Source organism: Parasteatoda tepidariorum, chromosome 3 (genome assembly GCF_982258835.1).
Source record: "Parasteatoda tepidariorum strain Cologne lab strain chromosome 3, Ptep-v5.0, whole genome shotgun sequence".
NCBI classification, from domain to species: domain Eukaryota; kingdom Metazoa; phylum Arthropoda; class Arachnida; order Araneae; family Theridiidae; genus Parasteatoda; species Parasteatoda tepidariorum.
Window position 1 is genome coordinate 15,869,379 of NC_141757.1, and position 21,366 is coordinate 15,890,744.

Below are 21,366 nucleotides of genomic sequence, written 5' to 3' on the forward strand. Positions count from 1 at the left end.
TTAATTTTTATTGACATCACACAAAAAAAATTAGGACTTTTGTGTCAGAGAATTGTATATATGTAGATTATCAGGTAGAGCAATGAATTTTTACATTGAAGTTATAACTTGAAATATGTACGTTAAAGTGTCATTGAATTAGAGATAGCAAGTTTATTATGAGTTGTGTTTATACGGCTCCCTCCTTAAGCCCTTAAGATAAAATGTGCGTTGTACGGACCGTTTGCTATCTGTATGGCACCGGTACCATGACACGACGGAGTGCCAATTTGAGCTAAAGCTGGGTTTCACTGAATATGTACGACACGACTCGCTACAAGCAAACGCACGTATAGTTTGTCTACCTTAAGAACTCCCCCCGCCAGAAAGTCTGAGGCCGTCTGCTGCTATGGAAATTAGAATAGCATATTTCAGGGAGGGTAGCTTCTCTTCACTCTAGGGACTAACACAATAGACCGAAGGAAAAGATTCCCTTTCTCTCGTCGACTCGACCCAAAACCTACCATGAACAGTAATCCCACACTCCTACTTGAAATAGTTATACCTCGTTACCATGGTCACCGCCACGGATTCAGACGAATGGCTAGGGAAGTTCTTACTTTAGACTAACTGTATGCACGCTTGCTAAGTAAACAGCATTTGCTCAAGGTTATTTGCAGTTTGTTCGATCGCAACTTTTTTCCTCACACTTCGTGAATTTCGGTTTACTCAAGTTGCCTAGTTCATTCGGTTTACTCACTTTAAAATGTCGACTTGGAAAATCATAACTCTCTGAATGGCACTTCAAACATTTTTTAACAATTTCATTTTTTTAAATGCTTAATTTACTGTTTGCCTAGTAAGCTCATATTTTGTTTTACTTCTAAACCCAATTTACTGTCTCCGAAATATCTGTTCAACGTTGAACCTTCATATCGGTACTTTGAACCCCAATAACAGGCAAATTTGTCTCAATCCTAATAAAATGTTAAGTTAAACCATCTTTTGGTTCAAATTGAACCTTATTATCGTATAAATGAGTTTAATGATAATAATAATAATATGGCTCGGTTTGGCTTAATATTAAGGTTGCAGAAAATTTTAACGATATTATTGTATAAATGAGTTTAAGGATAATAATAATAATAATAATGATATGGTTCAGCTTGGCTTAATATTAAGGTTGCAGAAAATTTTAACGATATTATTGTATAAATGAGTTTAAGGATAATAAAAATAATAATAATAATATGGTTCAGCTTGGCTTAATATTAAGGTTGCAGAAAATTTTAACGATATTATGGTTTAAACGCTCTAAAATTTCTAACGGTGCGCCTAAACAAAATAGTGTGTTGTTTAAGAGCTTTGAGGCAATGGAGAGTATAAAAAAATAAACATAGTTTGTTAAGGAATATAATAACAAATGTATTTAAACCAGTATTAAACCAATGTATGTAATGCATTAAAAAAAAATTTTTAATTATGGTTCTCAATTCAAAATTTTTGATTCGTTAAAATTTCTAAGATGCTATAAAAGAACTCAGATATTTTTGAGTTATTTCTTTGATAAGAGCACTTTAAATTTTATGCACATTTTTTTCATGAATTTTAATTACTCTTAGACTGCAATTTTCCGCAATCTTTCTTCGAGTAGAGCACACATCTTCAAAAAAACGGAGAAAATTATTGCAGCTCCTTGATTTGAATCTGAAGAACTCATTTAAGCAGATGAATTTTCCACTTCTCGAACGAAAACCGATTCACTCATCTATTTTTTTGTCAAAGGGCCTTTTTGGTCGGCTCCTATCAATTTGTCAGAGGATTCCCTATATCGATTAAAACCAAAGTGTCGAGGAGCATTACCCTCGGCTTAATTACTCTTTACCCAAGTGATACCCAAAAGACCGTTTAAGTCTGTCTGCAATTACATTCCAGAACCCATTACCCCGAAGAAACTCCTTCTTTTTCAGTCCCGACGGTTTCTTAGACCACCGATGTTTAATGGAGAATTTTTTTGTCATGCTTTAATAGGCCTGCTTAATCAAATGTGCAATTGAAATGATGATTCTACTCTCTCCTGAAATTTTCTTCCTTTTTCAGTTTCGGGGAAAAAAGGAAAAATAGTTTTTAATTAAAGAACTTTTTTTAGTTTTGTTTCGTGATCGGGTATCTCGCCATTTTTATCGTGATTAGCATGCTCTTTTTTGAAAAGTTTGTAGAATAGCTTTAAATGGGAATACCATTAAGTAATGAATTTGGCGATCTTAATGACCGCCTCCAGTCTATTATATGTTCCTTTCTTATCCTTTAGTGAGTTTGGAATTAGCATTTAAAATGTCCCCTTCGGGATTCGAACAGAGGAATAAAGGTACAATAAATGAGATATCAATGGATGGTTAATGTATGCAGATGAGAATTACTTTTGGGAGTGTAACAAAATGAAGCAGGATGTCCTTGAGAGAGTTTTAAATAGCTGATAAAAGATATGAAACCGGTTATGAAATATTAAAGTGTTTTAAAAAAAAACCATGGATCATTATGATATTTAGGAAAATACAGATCCAAATTATTCGACGCATTATAAGATTCTATGCAAAATCTTAATTATCGGGCGATGCTATACAGCTTCATTGTTTTTACGCGGTTGAAAACGGTTTGAATTCTTTACGCTTGTGTATCAATTGGTTAAATTAGACGATGTTTAATATAAATTCAACGATTGGATAAAATAGACGATATTTTATATAAATATTGAATATTTATTATATCAGGTATTATATTAGTATATTATAATAATTAGACCAAATTATTAGACGCACTGCAAGATTCTATGTAAATTCTTAATTATCGGGCGATGGTATACAGATTTATTGTTTTTACGCAACTGAAACCGGTTTGAATTCTTTACGCTGGTGTATCAATTGGTTAAATTAGACGATGTTTAATATAAATTCAACGATTGGATAAAATAGACGATACATTATATAAATATTGAATATTTATTATATCAGGTAGTATATTAGTATACTATAATAATTAGACCAAATTATTAGATGTACTACAAGGTTCTATGCAAAATCTTAATTATTGGGCGATGCTATACATCTTTATTGTTTTTACGGGGTTGAAAACGGTTTGAATTCTTTACGCTGGTGTATCAATTGGTTAAATTAGACGATGTTTAATATAAATTCAACGATTGGATAAAATAGACGATATTTTATATAAATATTGAATATTTATTATATCAGGTATTATATTAGTATATTATAATAATTAGACCAAATTATTAGACGCACTGCAAGATTCTATGTAAATTCTTAATTATCGGGCGATGCTATACATCTTTATTGTTTTTACGGGGTTGAAAACGGTTTGAATTCTTTACGCTTGTGTATCAATTGGTTAAATTAGACGATGTTTAATATAAATTCAACGATTGGATAAAATAGACGATATTTTATATAAATATTGAATATTTATTATATCAGGTATTATATTAGTATATTATAATAATTAGACCAAATTATTAGACGCACTGCAAGATTCTATGTAAATTCTTAATTATCGGGCGATGGTATACAGATTTATTGTTTTTACGCAACTGAAACCGGTTTGAATTCTTTACGCTGGTGTATCAATTGGTTAAATTAGACGATGTTTAATATAAATTCAACGATTGGATAAAATAGACGATACATTATATAAATATTGAATATTTATTATATCAGGTAGTATATTAGTATACTATAATAATTAGACCAAATTATTAGATGTACTACAAGGTTCTATGCAAAATCTTAATTATTGGGCGATGCTATACATCTTTATTGTTTTTACGGGGTTGAAAACGGTTTGAATTCTTTACGCTGGTGTATCAATTGGTTAAATTAGACGATGTTTAATATAAATTCAACGATTGGATAAAATAGACGATATTTTATATAAATATTGAATATTTATTATATCAGGTATTATATTAGTATATTATAATAATTAGACCAAATTATTAGACGCACTGCAAGATTCTATGTAAATTCTTAATTATCGGGCGATGCTATACATCTTTATTGTTTTTACGGGGTTGAAAACGGTTTGAATTCTTTACGCTGGTGTATCAATTGGTTAAATTAGACGATGTTTAATATAAATTCAACGATTGGATAAAATAGACGATACATTATATAAATATTGAATATTTATTATATCAGGTATTATATTAGTATATTATAATAATTAGACCAAATTATTAGACGCACTACAAGATTCTATGCAAAATCTTAATTATTGGGCGATGCTATACATCTTTATTGTTTTTACGGGGTTGAAAACGGTTTGAATTCTTTACGCTGGTGTATCAATTGGTTAAATTAGACGATGTTTAATATAAATTCAACGATTGGATAAAATAGACGATACATTATATAAATATTGAATATTTATTATATCAGGTAGTATATTAGTATACTATAATAATTAGACCAAATTATTAGATGTACTACAAGATTCTATGCAAAATCTTAATTATTGGGCGATGCTATACATCTTTATTGTTTTTACGGGGTTGAAAACGGTTTGAATTCTTTACGCTGGTGTATCAATTGGTTAAATTAGACGATGTTTAATATAAATTCAACGATTGGATAAAATAGACGATACATTATATAAATATTGAATATTTATTATATCAGGTAGTATATTAGTATACTATAATAATTAGACCATATTAATAGATGTACTACAAGATTCTATGCAAAATCTTAATTATTGGGCGATGCTATACATCTTTATTGTTTTTACGGGGTTGAAAACGGTTTGAATTCTTTACGCTGGTGTATCAATTGGTTAAATTAGACGATGTTTAATATAAATTCAACGATTGGATAAAATAGACGATACATTATATAAATATTGAATATTTATTATATCAGGTAGTATATTAGTATACTATAATAATTAGACCAAATTATTAGATGTACTACAAGATTCTATGCAAAATCTTAATTATTGGGCGATGCTATACATCTTTATTGTTTTTACGGGGTTGAAAACGGTTTGAATTCTTTACGCTGGTGTATCAATTGGTTAAATTAGACGATGTTTAATATAAATTCAACGATTGGATAAAATAGACGATACATTATATAAATATTGAATATTTATTATATCAGGTAGTATATTAGTATACTATAATAATTAGACCAAATTATTAGATGTACTACAAGATTCTATGCAAAATCTTAATTATTGGGCGATGCTATACATCTTTATTGTTTTTACGGGGTTGAAAACGGTTTGAATTCTTTACGCTGGTGTATCAATTGGTTAAATTAGACGATGTTTAATATAAATTCAACGATTGGATAAAATAGACGATACATTATATAAATATTGAATATTTATTATATCAGGTAGTATATTAGTATACTATAATAATTAGACCAAATTATTAGATGTACTACAAGATTCTATGCAAAATCTTAATTATTGGGCGATGCTATACATCTTTATTGTTTTTACGCGGTTGAAAACGGTTTGAATTCTTTACGCTGGTGTATCAATTGGTTAAATTAGACGATGTTTAATATAAATTCAACGATTGGATAAAATAGACGATACATTATATAAATATTGAATATTTATTATATCAGGTAGTATATTAGTATATTATAATAATTAGACCAAATTATTAGATGTACTACAAGATTCTATGCAAAATCTTAATTATTGGGCGATGCTATACATCTTTATTGTTTTTACGGGGTTGAAAACGGTTTGAATTCTTTACGCTGGTTTATCAATTGGTTAAATTAGACGATGTTTAATATAAATTCAACGATTGGATAAAATATACGATACATTATATAAATATTGAATATTTATTATATCAGATATTATATTAGTATATTATAATAATTAGACCAAATTATTAGATGTACTACAAGATTCTATGCAAAATCTTAATTATTGGGCGATGCTATACATCTTTATTGTTTTTACGCGGTTGAAAACGGTTTGAATTCTTTACGCTGGTGTATCAATTGGTTAAATTAGACGATGTTTAATATAAATTCAACGATTGGATAAAATAGACGATACATTATATAAATATTGAATATTTATTATATCAGGTATTATATTAGTATATTATAATAATTAGACCAAATTATTAGACGCACTACAAGATTCTATGCAAAATCTTAATTATTGGGCGATGCTATACATCTTTATTGTTTTTACGGGGTTGAAAACGGTTTGAATTCTTTACGCTGGTGTATCAATTGGTTAAATTAGACGATGTTTAATATAAATTCAACGATTGGATAAAATAGACGATACATTATTTAAATATTGAATATTTATTATATCAGGTATTATATTAGTATATTATAATAATTAGACCAAATTATTAGACGCACTACAAGATTCTATGCAAAATCTTAATTATTGGGCGATGCTATACATCTTTATTGTTTTTACGGGGTTGAAAACGGTTTGAATTCTTTACGCTGGTGTATCAATTTTTTAAATTAGACGATGTTTAATATAAATTCAACGATTGGATAAAATAGACGATACATTATATAAATATTGAATATTTATTATATCAGGTAGTATATTAGTATATAATAATAATTAGACCAAATTATTAGATGTACTACAAGATTCTATGCAAAATCTTAATTATTGGGCGATGCTATACATCTTTATTGTTTTTACGGGGTTGAAAACGGTTTGAATTCTTTACGCTGGTTTATCAATTGGTTAAATTAGACGATGTTTAATATAAATTCAACGATTGGATAAAATAGACGATACATTATATAAATATTGAATATTTATTATATCAGGTAGTATATTAGTATATAATAATAATTAGACCAAATTATTAGATGTACTACAAGATTCTATGCAAAATCTTAATTATTGGGCGATGCTATACATCTTTATTGTTTTTACGCGGTTGAAAACGGTTTGAATTCTTTACGCTGGTGTATCAATTTTTTAAATTAGACGATGTTTAATTTAAATTCAACGATTGGATAAAATAGACGATACATTATATAAATATTGAATATTTATTATATCAGGTAGTATATTAGTATACTATAATAATTAGACCAAATTATTAGATGTACTACAAGATTCTATGCAAAATCTTAATTATTGGGCGATGCTAAACATCTTTATTGTTTTTACGCGGTTGAAAACGGTTTGAATTCTTTACGCTTGTGTATCAATTATTTAAACTAGACGATATTTAAACTAAATTCGACGATTGGATAAAATAGACGATATATTACGTAAACATATAATATACATTATATCAAGTATTATATTAGTATATTATATAAATTATATATTTTTTCCTATAACACCATATTTTGTACGCGACTGAAACCAGTTTGAATTCTTTACGCTTGTGTATCAATTATTTAAACTAGACGATATTTAAACTAAATTCGACGATTGGATAAAATAGACGATATATTACGTAAACATATAATATATATTATATCAAATATTGTATTAGTATATTATAATAATTACATATTTTTTCCTATAACACCATATTTTGTACGCGACTGAAACCAGTTTGAATTCTTTACGCTTGTGTATCAATTATTTAAACTAGACGATATTTAAACTAAATTCGACGATTGGATAAAATAGACGATATATTACGTAAACATATAATATACATTATATCAAGTATTATATTAGTATATTATATAAATTATATATTTTTTCCTATAACACCATATTTTGTACGCGACTGAAACCAGTTTGAATTCTTTACGCTTGTGTATCAATTATTTAAACTAGACGATATTTAAACTAAATTCGACGATTGGATAAAATAGACGATATATTACGTAAACATATAATATATATTATATCAAATATTGTATTAGTATATTATAATAATTACATATTTTTTCCTATAACACCATATTTTGTACGCGACTGAAACCAGTTTGAATTCTTTACGCTTGTGTATCAATTATTTAAACTAGACGATATTTATTATAAATTCGACGATAGGATAAATTAGACGATATACTATATAAATATAGAATATTTATTATATCAAGTATTATATTAGTATATTAAAATAATTCCACCAAATTATTAGACGCACTGTTGTTTTTTAATAGTTACATGTTTTGCACGAGTTTATAGGCAATACTTTTATATTTAAACATACATGTAATTGGCTTTTATTCGGGAGACTTTTTATATTCTTCCTATTTGTATTTATTATTAACATATTGAATTATAATGTTAACCATTTGATACACGAACATAAGCAAGTGTAAACCGGTTACAGCCGCGTTAAAACAATACAGCTGTATAGTATTACCTGATAATTAAGATTTTACTTAGAATCTTATAGTGCGTCTAATAATTTGGCCAAGGACTGTACTATGCAAATACACAGAATAATTTATAAAATTTTAAATTTTTTCCGATAAAACCATTTTTATTAGTTTTTTGCGATTATTAAAATGATATCTCAAAAGTATTTGTAGTATTTTTTTAAAAACTCATTGGGGATAAAATAGCTTTTATGAATTTATAAAACAGGTATTAAAGTATTAAACTGCTTAAAAATTAATGTACTCTTTAGAGGGAATATTATTCAAATATGCAGAAAATTTTTAAAAAGTTAAAAAGTTTGCTTTGTGAAACACTATTTTTAAACTTGTCGTAATTATTAAAAATATATATGCATTTTTGGATTATTTTTTAAAGCTTACGGGGCATAAAACAATTCATATAAAACTATGAAACAAAGTTTAAATTACTTAGTTGTTAAAAAAATAAATTAATTGTTGTACTTTTTTAGGAGAATACATGCATGACCAAATTTATAAAAATTTAATTTGTTTCTAGAAAATCTTTGTTTTTCTTATAATTTGCATTTATTATAAAAAAATATCTTTAATGTATTTAGATTAATTTTCAAAAGCTTATAGTGCATAAAATAATTCATTTGAACTTTTGAAACATGTTTTGAAATATTAAATTGTTTAAAAAAACAAGTGAAATATTACAATATTTTAACGGAATGAAAATATGTAGAAAATTGTTTTAAAAAGTTAAATATTTGCTTGTAAGACATTGTTTTTAATTTTGCCAAGATTATTAAAAGCTTATCTCAAAAATATTTGGAATATTTTTTAAAAGCTTTTGAAGTACTTTTGAATTAGATTTTAAATATTATATTGCTTGAAAATTAAAGATATCAAAATAGAATTTCTGAAAAATATATATATAAAAAAAAATTTAAAAATAATTCTTATTAAAGATTGTAGTGTAAATAATTTAAGACGATAAGAATATATCAAGATATAAGTTTCTGGGACAGAATATAAAGGATCAAATATCTGAGAAGTAATAAATAAATTAATACGCTGTATTTTAAAATGGAATGCAAATAATATTATTAAAAAGTTAGACTTCTGTTTAAAAATAATAATTTTTACAAGTTCAGCATGAAAACTAATATTGAAACAGAATTAAAAAAATAATAAAAAAATTAATGGAAAAACGTAAAGGTTCTGATTAGGACGCATTCCTCTATAACAGCGAAAGAGGCATTTCAAAATAAAGAATAATTATCCTATGATCAAAATCACTCTTTATAATTCGTTTATGCTTCTAAAACACTTAAAAAAATGCAATTTTAATTATTTTGTTTAGGATGAAAGAGAAAAGGTGGAAAACAAACTTACCGATGTGGAGCGAAATAATAATAATAATAATAATAATAATAATAATAATATATATATATATATATATATATATAATTTGAACGCACCTCCAGAATTCAGAATTGTTCTTCAATAAAAGTTAAGGAAAATCTTGTATATATATATATATATAGTATAATTATCGTAATCTTATATATGTAACATAAAAAGCTTCAATTAATCTTTTTATGTTATCCTAATTAATTATAATCCTTCCACTCGACAACGATGTTATATATATATATATATATATATATATATATATATATATATATATATATATATATATATATATATATATATATATATATATATATATATATATATATATATATATATATATATATATATATATATATATATATATATATATATATATATATATATATATATATATATAGGGGCCGTTCAAAAAGTACGTACATCCCGAAGGGGGGAGGGGGGGAGGTATTATACAAAGTACGTACTTTATAAACATACACCAAATTTAAATTTGACTTTATCCTACACACTCCTTAAGTAAATATTTAATTTTATTTAAAACATAATTATTTTAATTTCTATGAAAAAGGGGGGTAGACTAATAAAATGTACGTACTCTAAGGGGGGGAGTAAGACCTTATGTACGGTAATGTACGAAGGGGGGGAGGGGTTTAAAATTTCTCCATTTTTGTGTACGTACTTTTTGAACGGCCCCATATATATATATATATATATATATATATATATATATATATATATATATATATATATATATATATATATATATATATATATATATATATATATATATATATATATATATATATATATATATACTATTTGGAAAGAAGTGACGGGACACGACACTATAACGACGTAAACCCTAATTTATTAAAATTAATAGGAGGTAGAGCTTCCTTTGGCTGCGATCACAGCTGCAACCCTTCTGGGCATGCTTTCCACTAAATTAGCCATAGTGGCAAGAGGAATTTCCTTCCAAATGTTTAACAGGAAGTTCCATAGTTCATGCTTGCTTTTGGAGAGTGGGGTGCAGGCCCTCAACCGACTATCCAATTCGTCCCAGAGATGTTCAATTGGGTTAAGATCAGGTCTCTTCGCCGGCCACTCCATGCGTTTAACGTTGTTGTTCACATATCAATCGAGAGTCCTCCTTGCAATATGGCATCTTGCGTTGTCGTCTTGATACAAGCAATCATCCATACCGTACGTTGCCCACAAGGTAGGAAGGACATGATTGTCGAGAATATCACAGTATCCATCGGCATTCATCATACCATCAACCTTCACCTGTGGGCCAGCCCATGCCATCAATCCTCCTCCACCAAACTTTACAGTTCTCCCGTCACTTTCTTTCAGATAGTGTATATATATATATATATATATATATATATATATATATATATATATAACGTCGTTGCCGAGTGGAAGGATTAAAACAGGTCTTAAGTCGCGAAGGAGGGGACAAAATTTATTTATTAATTATTAGACAACAGCAATCATGAGAGTGAGTAAAAGTGTAAAAGTGCACATGAAAAGTTGCGCTCCTTGATTATATGTTAGGGAAAATCTTGCAAAGTAAAATCCGTAAAATGTTTTAATTTAGGGAAAGAGGGAAATCTTAGTAGTTGCTATTGGTTTATGAAATAGATCGAACGTTTCCCACACAAAGCAAAGGGAAAAATGTCGCGCTCTTAATTAAATGCATACTTGAGCCAAAAATAGATTTAAGAACAGGATGTGGCTTTTAAAAGTGTGAGAAAGTATTTCGATTAGAATAATTAATTAGGATAACATGAAAAGATTAAATGAAGCTTTTTATGTTACATCCCCCCTCGCCAAAAATGTTTAATTACAATTCAAAAATTTTAAAAATTACCCATTTGCAAAATCTACCCTACGGTAGAAGTTCAATTAAAATGAAAAAAATCAAATTTGTAATGTTAACAATATATAAAAGTTATATATGAATTATCAAAAATACACATTTGTACTCATGGTAAAATTTTAACACAATTAAAAATCCGTAGTAGCGTCATCAGGAAATTTAAAATTTTCATTTTCAACAGTTTTTTTGACTTAACAGTTTTTTCAGTTTCAAAAGTATTTTGTTTAAAGATCACATCACAGTTTTTTCACGATAAGAAGATTTCTTCATAATAATACAATTTAAGTTAACTCTTCAATCATGATAAAAGTTATAAGCATCTTTTAAAAATGTTGTAAATAAAACATAAAATACAAAAAACAGTCAATCTGAAATTAGACTTGAGTATTGTTTACCTTGTTTGAAAAAAAAAAAAATAAAGAAAGAAAAATGACGCAGTGGTTGTTATTCTGAAGTCCAAGATTTCACTATTGTCTTCATTTCACTTTATTTATTATTTACTTTTCATATTTATCACTTTAATATCAAAATATCCACAAAATTTTTTATTTATTTTTTTCTTATGTCCAAAATTCGCTTTCTATAATATTTTTTCTTTTCTTTTTCTCTCTAATTCTTTATATTTATTTATTTGTACTTTTATTTTCTTTCTTGGTATTTTTATTGCAATTATTAACCAGGATTTCAGGAAAAATGTGCAAGGACAAATTGCTTTTATAATCAGAAAAGGTGATCAGTCTTCTCAGATTTTACATTACAACCCGTTTAACACAATTTATCACTAATTGAAATCCAAAACAAACTTTCAAATTTAATGTGGTATTAAGGTAAATTAGTTTTTAATTATTGACTGATCTAGCTATTTTCCCTATTTTTAATCTAAAGTGCAAGTTTGGTTAATTTGCAAATTACCTTTTATTTATCTTTTTTTTTTTCATTTATATCTTTCTTTCTTTTTGGACATAATTTTTTTTTTTTCAAAACTTTTAGTTTGGATATTTTTTAAAGTAATTTTTGTGCAGAGATCTGAATTGGTAATTTAATTTGTCACAATTGTTAGGGAATTCAAATATTTTCATTTCTATTTTAAACGTGTTTTTTAAGTGTATTTAATTACTAAATTTTTCAATTTGTGTTTGATCATTTTCCTATCTGTATGCTGGAATTAAAGTTCAGAAATAAAGAAACGATTTGTTTATGGAAATTTCTGAGCTAGAACAGAGCTATAAACTAATTACCAACGTTGGACTAAAGCATTAATCTCTGGTTGTACTTCAATTTAAATTCTAACAACAAGTATTTTATTCATTTTTCCAAACTATTTGTATGAGTTCTAACATTTCTTAATTTAATTTTTGCCACACAGCAATTGCATTCATATAATAAAATTGAATTTCAATAATTATTGTAGTTGCATTACGAAGAGAAAAATATTTAAATGGGATTTTCATCTTAACCCTACACACTAGAGTAAAACAAAAATATAAATTCAACTGAGTAATAAATCATAGAAACTGTAACACATAAAACAATAAATATGAAAATAATTTCTCGAAACATTTTTTATGCCAATCAATTCACTGAAAATAAAAATTTCAACAGTAAATACGATCAATATATAAAAAGTAGTTTCACTTTGAAACATCAAATATGGGAAAAAATATTTTTGTTAAATAATAATCAATAAAAATTCAAGATATTGTTTTATGCGAATTGTAAAAAAATTAACTCAAAGGATACGTCAGAAAGTTCGAATTAGTCCAAGAAGATATTTTGTAAACCGCAAAATCAGAGATGTTGCGCGGTTTATGTATATATATATATATATATATATATATATATATATATATATATATATATATATATATATATATATATATATATAGTATAAAATAGATAGTACCGATGCACAAATTTATGTAACAAAATATTAAGTTTCTGAAAAACTAAACTCTACATGAGGCTCTGTAGAGATTTAAGTCCCGTAGCTAGTCGAAAAGAGGTAAAATTTTAGCTCTAAATTTCCACCTTCACAGACACGAAGAAAAACAACAACAAAAAAAAGCCTAATGAAAAAAATTGGGGTTTTGATTAATTTTTTTTAAAAAAAGAAAGTAATCTAAAAATACTCTTCAAGTGGTTTGTATCTTTTTTTTATAACTGGCATTTAAAATGATAGTGTCACAAAATAAACTTACTGATATACATGAAGCACCACTCGTCAACTGGGCTAATTTTTTTACTTATAGTTTTTAAGTCTAGGTAAATAATATATGAAAAAAATTAGTTTGCAGCTATAATAAATTTATGAATTGTTAGAAATCGAACAATTTTACTATTAAAACGACTCCAAGTTACCATACGACCCTATCCAGAAGAACATTGTTGGTTGTAAAAGGTAGCTTCAGAGTAATACTTCTTTAACCCTAATTGGAAACTTTAGTATTGGCGTTTTACAGGCGTTAAACTAAGAGATCGAAGAAAGAGCTAGGTGCTAGGTCATGGTTGGGTGATGATGAATGAGATTGAATTTAAACTTTTGAAATAAAATTACATTTTTTTAGTAATAAATTCCAAAGCTCCGGCGTAATTTTAATAAACTCTTGCTGATATTAAAGTAACATTTTCTCCTTTCTTCTTGAAACATAAAAATGAACTGGAAATTGTTTGAAATTTATCTTAAAAAAGATTCTTCAAATTACGTTTGTATCGCGTATTTTACAAATTATCTGCGATTTCTTGTAATTTTTTCCCTCCACAAAAACTAAAATTAATAAATGCACATTCAAAGTAAAATAGGAATTTTTTTTTACTATTTTATAATTAAAATATCTAACAGTACAAAACAAAATTTTGATGAGCGAGTGGCACTATGGGTATTTATTTTTTTTTTGCTTGTAGCCGAGTGATAACGTGATAAAAAAAAACGAACTGCGAATTCTGCTGCATCCAGAGTTTTCTAGGGATCAAAAATATTTGCAATCTATATTAACTCGCAATAATCAGGAAAACGGTTAATAAAACTAAAATATAAGGTATTTAAACCATTCATTTAATAATTTTCCGTTCATATGGTAATGGTTTACCGGAAATTCTAGTTCTCAAAATTAAAGTTCTTACTATCACAAATTTAGTAAAAAATACAAAACTGAAAAGTAAATTTAACCGACAAAATTGTTTTTATATTATTGTCTAAGGCAGTGATTCTCAACCTTTTTTTTTTTGTTGCGGCACACTTTTAACGATTTCGAAATTTGACGGCACACAATGAAAAAAATTAGATTAAAAGTTGTTTAATTACCTATTTTACACTGTGTTAAATAGTTTGCGATAATAATTTCGAATGTGAAAAAAAATAATGTGTACTACAAAAGCACATTTATTAAGGGAGTAATTATTTCTTTCAACCAATTTTTTATTAGTTAGTAACAGTTATTTTTTTTTGCTAGTTATTAATTGTTAGCTTGTTTTCTATAGTTATTAACTATTAGTTTTTTTACATTAACTGTTATTTTTATTGTGATTTCTTGTTAACTGTTTTTTTTTGCTAATTATTAATTGTTAGCTTAATTTTTGTTAGTTATTTTTTGTTAATTTGTTTTTTTAGTTATCCTTTGTTAATTTGTTTATTAATTGCATAGCTTACTTTAATGATTAGCTCTTACAACATTTTTTAAATTTGTGCGTCATATACAATTTAAACAACCATCTTATTTTAAGACAACCCTCTTATTATCAGAGACAAGACAATCGCCGACAAAGATGTTCACTCGGTTAAAGCGTGGAAAAATTATAAAAAGTATATATCTATGTTACCGTTAAAATATGAAATCTGTTATTTTATAGAATACCTAGTTATTCCATGAAATAACTGATCGTGTCCGTTAAAGTGTAAAACTCTCTTGCATTTCATGGTTTAACTAAAGTTATTTCATAGAATAACGATCTGCAACCCGTTAAAGAGTAAAATAATCTATATTATATATCTCGTACTGGTCAGGGATTTAAAAAATGTTCGTGTAAAACCCAGTGTGTCTACAAAAAATGTTTTTGTTTTGGAAATAATGTTCTTTGTAATTCCAAGTGTCATTTCAGTAATCCTTGTTGTAAAAAATGATTTTATGGTACGTTTCCATAAATACCATTTATACGTTGCATAAATTAGATAAATTGCTTCCTTTTAATTTTAATTGTCTATCATTAGTTTATTTATAGAATACCTAGTTATTTCATTTTAGATAAATTGTTTATTTTACACTTTAACTGTCTCTCATTAGTTAATTTATAGAACACCTAGTTATTTCATGGAATAACTAGTTAAAATGTCAAATTAATAACATATTACACAGTTTAACGGACACGATCAGTAATTTCATGGAATAATTAGGTATTCTATGAAATAACTGCATTATATACTTTAACGGTAACATATATATGCACTTTTCTTTAATTTAAACTTTACTCATAATGAAAAAAGCATTATAATTTTTATTGTATCATTTCTAATATTTGGCGGCATATTTTAAGAATTTAGCAGCACACAAAAGTGCCGCGGCACAGTGGTTGAGAATCACTGGTCTAAGGTATCCTATTAAAAATATAGAATCTTATTACATTTTTCAAATTTTAGCACAGATTATAAAAACCGAATTTTATTGTTAATTTTACCAAAATCATTACCAAAGTGATTCTGGGAAAATTACCGAGGAAGATTACGGATTACATGTTTGGTATTCCCATAGAGCCAGAAACACGATTAAATTAAACCATATGCCGTTAGTTACAAATATACTTTTTTTTCCCTCCGTGTAGAACTATTTGTATTATTTTGTCAAACATCTATAATTATTAATCACATAATCGTGCAATTTCATAAAAGTTCAACCATGATTAGTTAATTCTACGACCGGTAAATATGCATTTTACTCAGGATTTCAATTTGCAAGTCAGCGCCTTGGTGACGAAAATCCATGATTTCAAGCTTCCTCCATTATCCCCGTGCTTAGTTTTCTAACGAGCTTGTCAGGCACTGTAAATGAGCAGTCTGTAAATCATATTTCTTTTCCTGTAATGGCTTTTGCACGTTACACCTTTAGCGCAAATTGTGTCCTGAATTCTTCATAACTTAAAGAAGAATAATTTGACTTTTATCTTTATGGCTGATATACAATTTGCGCCCATTCATTTTTATGAGTGTTTCTTTAAATATCAGGCTGTTATATAAATCTACGAATTCATTTTTTCTTTCTTGTTTTGGGAGTTTATACTCAATGATCTGCTTTGGATTTATTCCAATAGGTTAGTAGTTCAGCAATTTAGACTCAGAGTCGTCATAAAGACGAGGATAAACGGGGCATTTTCACAAGGTATAGCATTTTCAGGAATCGGAATAAGTTTCCCGCAGCATTAATTTCAAAAGAAAAGAAAAGAATATAAATATCTAAATAATGAATATATTTTAGAAATATCGGAATATTTGCGCCATTTCTGAATCCTATAGATCAGTGTTTCCCAAAGTGTGATACGCGTACCCCCAGGGGTACGAGATCAGTTTAGAGGGGGTACACGTTCTTATGCGAAATATCTTACAACAAGCGAAAATTTCAAATGTTTTTATTTAAAAACAAAGCTAGCCATGAAAATTTACGATTGCGTATTTTCCTATTGGCTATTTTTTGTAGAGTTAACAGTTAATAATTAGTGGTGTTCACAGCCAGTTGTGATTTTTAACTTTTATGCAATTTTTTATAGTAAAAAATACATTCATATCTTTATTTGTGGTACACAGCATTACGAAAAAGTTAGAAAGGTTACACAAAGGTCACAAGTTTGGGAAACACTGCTATAGATAAAATGTTTTCAGTCGCATAAATTAGTTGAAAGTGGGCATTGAACAGTGTGGTTGTGGGCTGCGAACACTGGTCGAGATTCACTTTGATAACAGTGGATACAAAGTAGAATACAATAAATCTACTTCCTTAATGAAAAAATAATTTTTAATTATTCTTGTAATATAGGCACTGTTAGAAATTCTGGTAAAAAGTTCCGACACTCAGGGTGATTATACATTTTACCGGAACAAGTTACGAAACACAAAAATTTTTGTATACCGTAATTTTAACAGTAATAATTACTGTAAAATCACTGAATCACTCTAATTTGAAAAATATATCACTGTTAACATTCACGGTAACGGTTTTAATATTTTACGACGAAAATGGTTTTTACGGTAAAATTGATTTACGGTAAAATTGATTTTACGGAGGATTCAACCTAAATGCCAGTACACTATACTGTAATTTAATCCGGAATTTTTAAATTTTTTTTTTACAGAATTAGCTTCTCGCGGAATTAGCTTATTACAGAATTAGCTATGGTTTCAATACTTCTAGTGGCCCCACACTAGAAAAATAGAAATCAAATTACTAGAAAGAAATCAAAGAATTTATCGATCAATCAATTGTAAATCAAAGTATATTAAACATTTTAAGATGATTATTTATACCTAAAACTACTATTTTTAGATGATTTCCCTCACTTTTACTACTATGGTATAAATCAGAAGATTGAATAAGTTGTAAATAAAATGTTAAGTTGACTTATCCGGAAAGTAAAATGCAAAAACAATACATATAATCTATCACAATTATTCAAGCGAAGTTCAGATGGGGCTTTTTTCATGATTTGTGTTTTTAAGATCAACACAGCAAGAAGATAGAAAAAAAAGAAAAATCTTATGAAGATCAAAAATAAAAACATATTTTAATGGGTTCTGCAACAGAAAAGGCTTCATGGAAATTAAAATCTCAGAGGCACAACGTCAAAAATTCTGGATCAAATTACGGTGTACTGTAGTGCAATTTTTACAATAATATTTATTTAATTAGAGTTATTCAGTGTTTTAACCGTAATTATTACTGTAGAAATTACGCTATATCAGATGATTTTCACTTTCGTCGTAACATCTTCCTGTAAAAATAAATTTTACAGTAAAAAGTAGAGTAACACTCTGAATGTCGGTAGTTATACCGCAGATTGATTCGGGTTTTTTTACTCAGTAGAGTGTAATTAAAAGATTACATTGAATCATATAGAATGGAATAGTGTAATAGTTTAAAGTAGCGTAAAGTAGTGTATCTAAATATTATTTGATTCAGGCGGTGCATGAACATGAAACTCTCGTTTAAAGAGCCTCGTTTGTGTCCAATATATATATATATATATATATATATATATATATATATATATATATATATATATATATATATATATATATATATATATATATATATATATATATATATATATATAAAATATAAATCAATAATTTTAGCGAGAATTTTATTATAACCGAGAGCCCCCCACAGAAAAAGTATCTTCAAAGGTCCACGCAAAATGTTAAATTCAGGACAATGGTACCGCTAACAACAGTTAAATACTGTGCTCTGAATTTTCTAAAATTTGAAGTTAAATATTGGAGCTCTTCTATAATGAAATAATAAACATTCTCGTTTCAGTTTTAAAATATAGACTAAACAAAAACTTCTTGCATCATTTTAATAACGTAAACACAAATTTTGATAAGTCATATGAAATATTTTTGCATACAAAAGTATTTTGTTTCTAATTTTCTTTTCTTAGATTATCAAAGAAGGTGACTTATAACTAGAAATACGAATTGCACCCTAATAAAAATGCATATCATAAAAAAATAGTCATTCAATGAATAAAAACTTTGAAAACTAATTTAAAAATCTCGCTTGTTTAATATTCTTTTATACTGAAAGAATATCCAATTAATTTATGCATGTATGGAACGAAGAAACATTCTTTTTTAGATTCTAATTGCAAAAAATTGTTTGCTTAGCAACGTAAGCATTTCTCATGATATCACGCCACTCTGTGTTATTTTTTTTATTATAATTCAGAAGCTGATGAAAAAATTCCTCACAAGTCCTGAAAAATGAAAGAAAAAAAAAATTTGCATCAAATGTTGGCTCGGGTTGAATTAGGGTGTACTTCTGAGCTTTCATGATTGAAAATTTCTTTTTTTTCCTCTCTTTTTTTCATATAATGTTCTTTTGTTTTTCCTTAATATGCATATTCTAATGAAATTCAGCAAATATTAACAAATGAGTAGATATCTAATTACGAACTTCCACGTTCTTCAGTTTAATTATTTTCTCCATTTAATTAATTAACTGTTTATTTTTATTTCACTCACTTTTAAGTATTTTTTGAATTTTTAGAGGCAACGTTTATGAACAGTTCTTAAGATATGAAATCTTTTAATGCTTAAAAAAATAGTAATTGAAATATACTGTTATATATATATATATATATATATATATATATATATATATATATATATATATATATATGCTACGGCTATTAACGGAATGATACCAATAGATAGTCGAAGAAATTATAAATATTGATACTAATTTAAAAGTAGAATTATAACTTCACCAAACTGGACACAAAATTCAATAATACTTGGAATGAGGTGAATGATACCAATAGATAATCGAAACAATTACAAATATTGATACTAATTTAGATGTTGAATGATTACTTCACCAAACTGGACACAAAATTCAATAATACTAAGAATGAGGTGAATGATACCAATAGATAATCGAAACAATTACAAATATTGATACTAATTTAGATGTTGAATGATTACTTCACCAAACTGGACACAAAATTCAATAATACTTGGAATGAGGTGAATGATACCAATAGATAATCGAAACAATTACAAATATTGATACTAATTTAGATGTTGAATGATTACTTCACCAAACTGGACACAAAATTCAATAATACTTGGAATGAGGTGAATGATACCAATAGATAATCGAAACAATTACAAATATTGATACTAATTTAGATGTTGAATGATTACTTCACCAAACTGGACACAAAATTCAATAATACTTGGAATGAGGTGAATGATACCAATAGATAATCGAAACAATTACAAATATTGATACTAATTTAAAAGCCGAACGATTACTTCACCAAACGGGACACAAAATTTAATAATACTTTGAATGGTTCAAGTATAAAATATCAATCCTATGATAATAGTTGAATGATACCAACTTTTAACAATTACCATTGTTAAAAGTTGAATGCATGACTTCACCAAACTCTAATTGAAATTGAATAATGCTAATAATGGTTCGGATATAAAATAACAACCACATGAAGCAGGTAGAAAATGATACCAATTTAAAAGTCGAACGATGACTCCGCCAAACTCGATTCGCTCCCTAAGGTCTGGATCAATTTCATGGAAGTTTGCCATCATTAGACAGGATTTTCAAAATATTTATCGCGTCTATTTTTATTTTTTATTTTTTTTGTAGAACTGGAATAAATTTGAGTTAATTCCATTTTAAATAATTTATACAGATTTGATTTTATACGCTCTTAGCGCCATCTTTGAGCCTGCATGCACAAACTAATAGTTTAAATTGAGGCTTTTTTTTCTGAAAAATACAAATCCACAACAAAAAAATTTTATGTCTCTATCCCAGGAGGCAGCGTTGGGTTTTATCATTAAATGCATCTATTATAAACAATTTTCAGATTTTAGACCCAACTCGTAACTATGACTTTACCATATTTTTCGAATGCCTCGTAAATCAACGCGCAAAATGGTATTTCAATTCATTTTCAGCTTCTATCAACTTCTAGCTTTGCACATATAAACCGACATTAAAAGGAGTCGAA

The 21,366-nt window shown here is 27.2% G+C and overlaps 1 protein-coding gene across 3 annotated transcripts in view; it reads left to right on the forward strand.

Moving 5' to 3' along the window:
• The window catches only part of LOC107450135 (cell adhesion molecule Dscam1-like), a 446,044-nt gene that overhangs the window by 121,504 nt on the left and 303,174 nt on the right, over positions 1-21,366 (forward strand). The gene's annotated exons all lie outside the window — the stretch shown is intronic.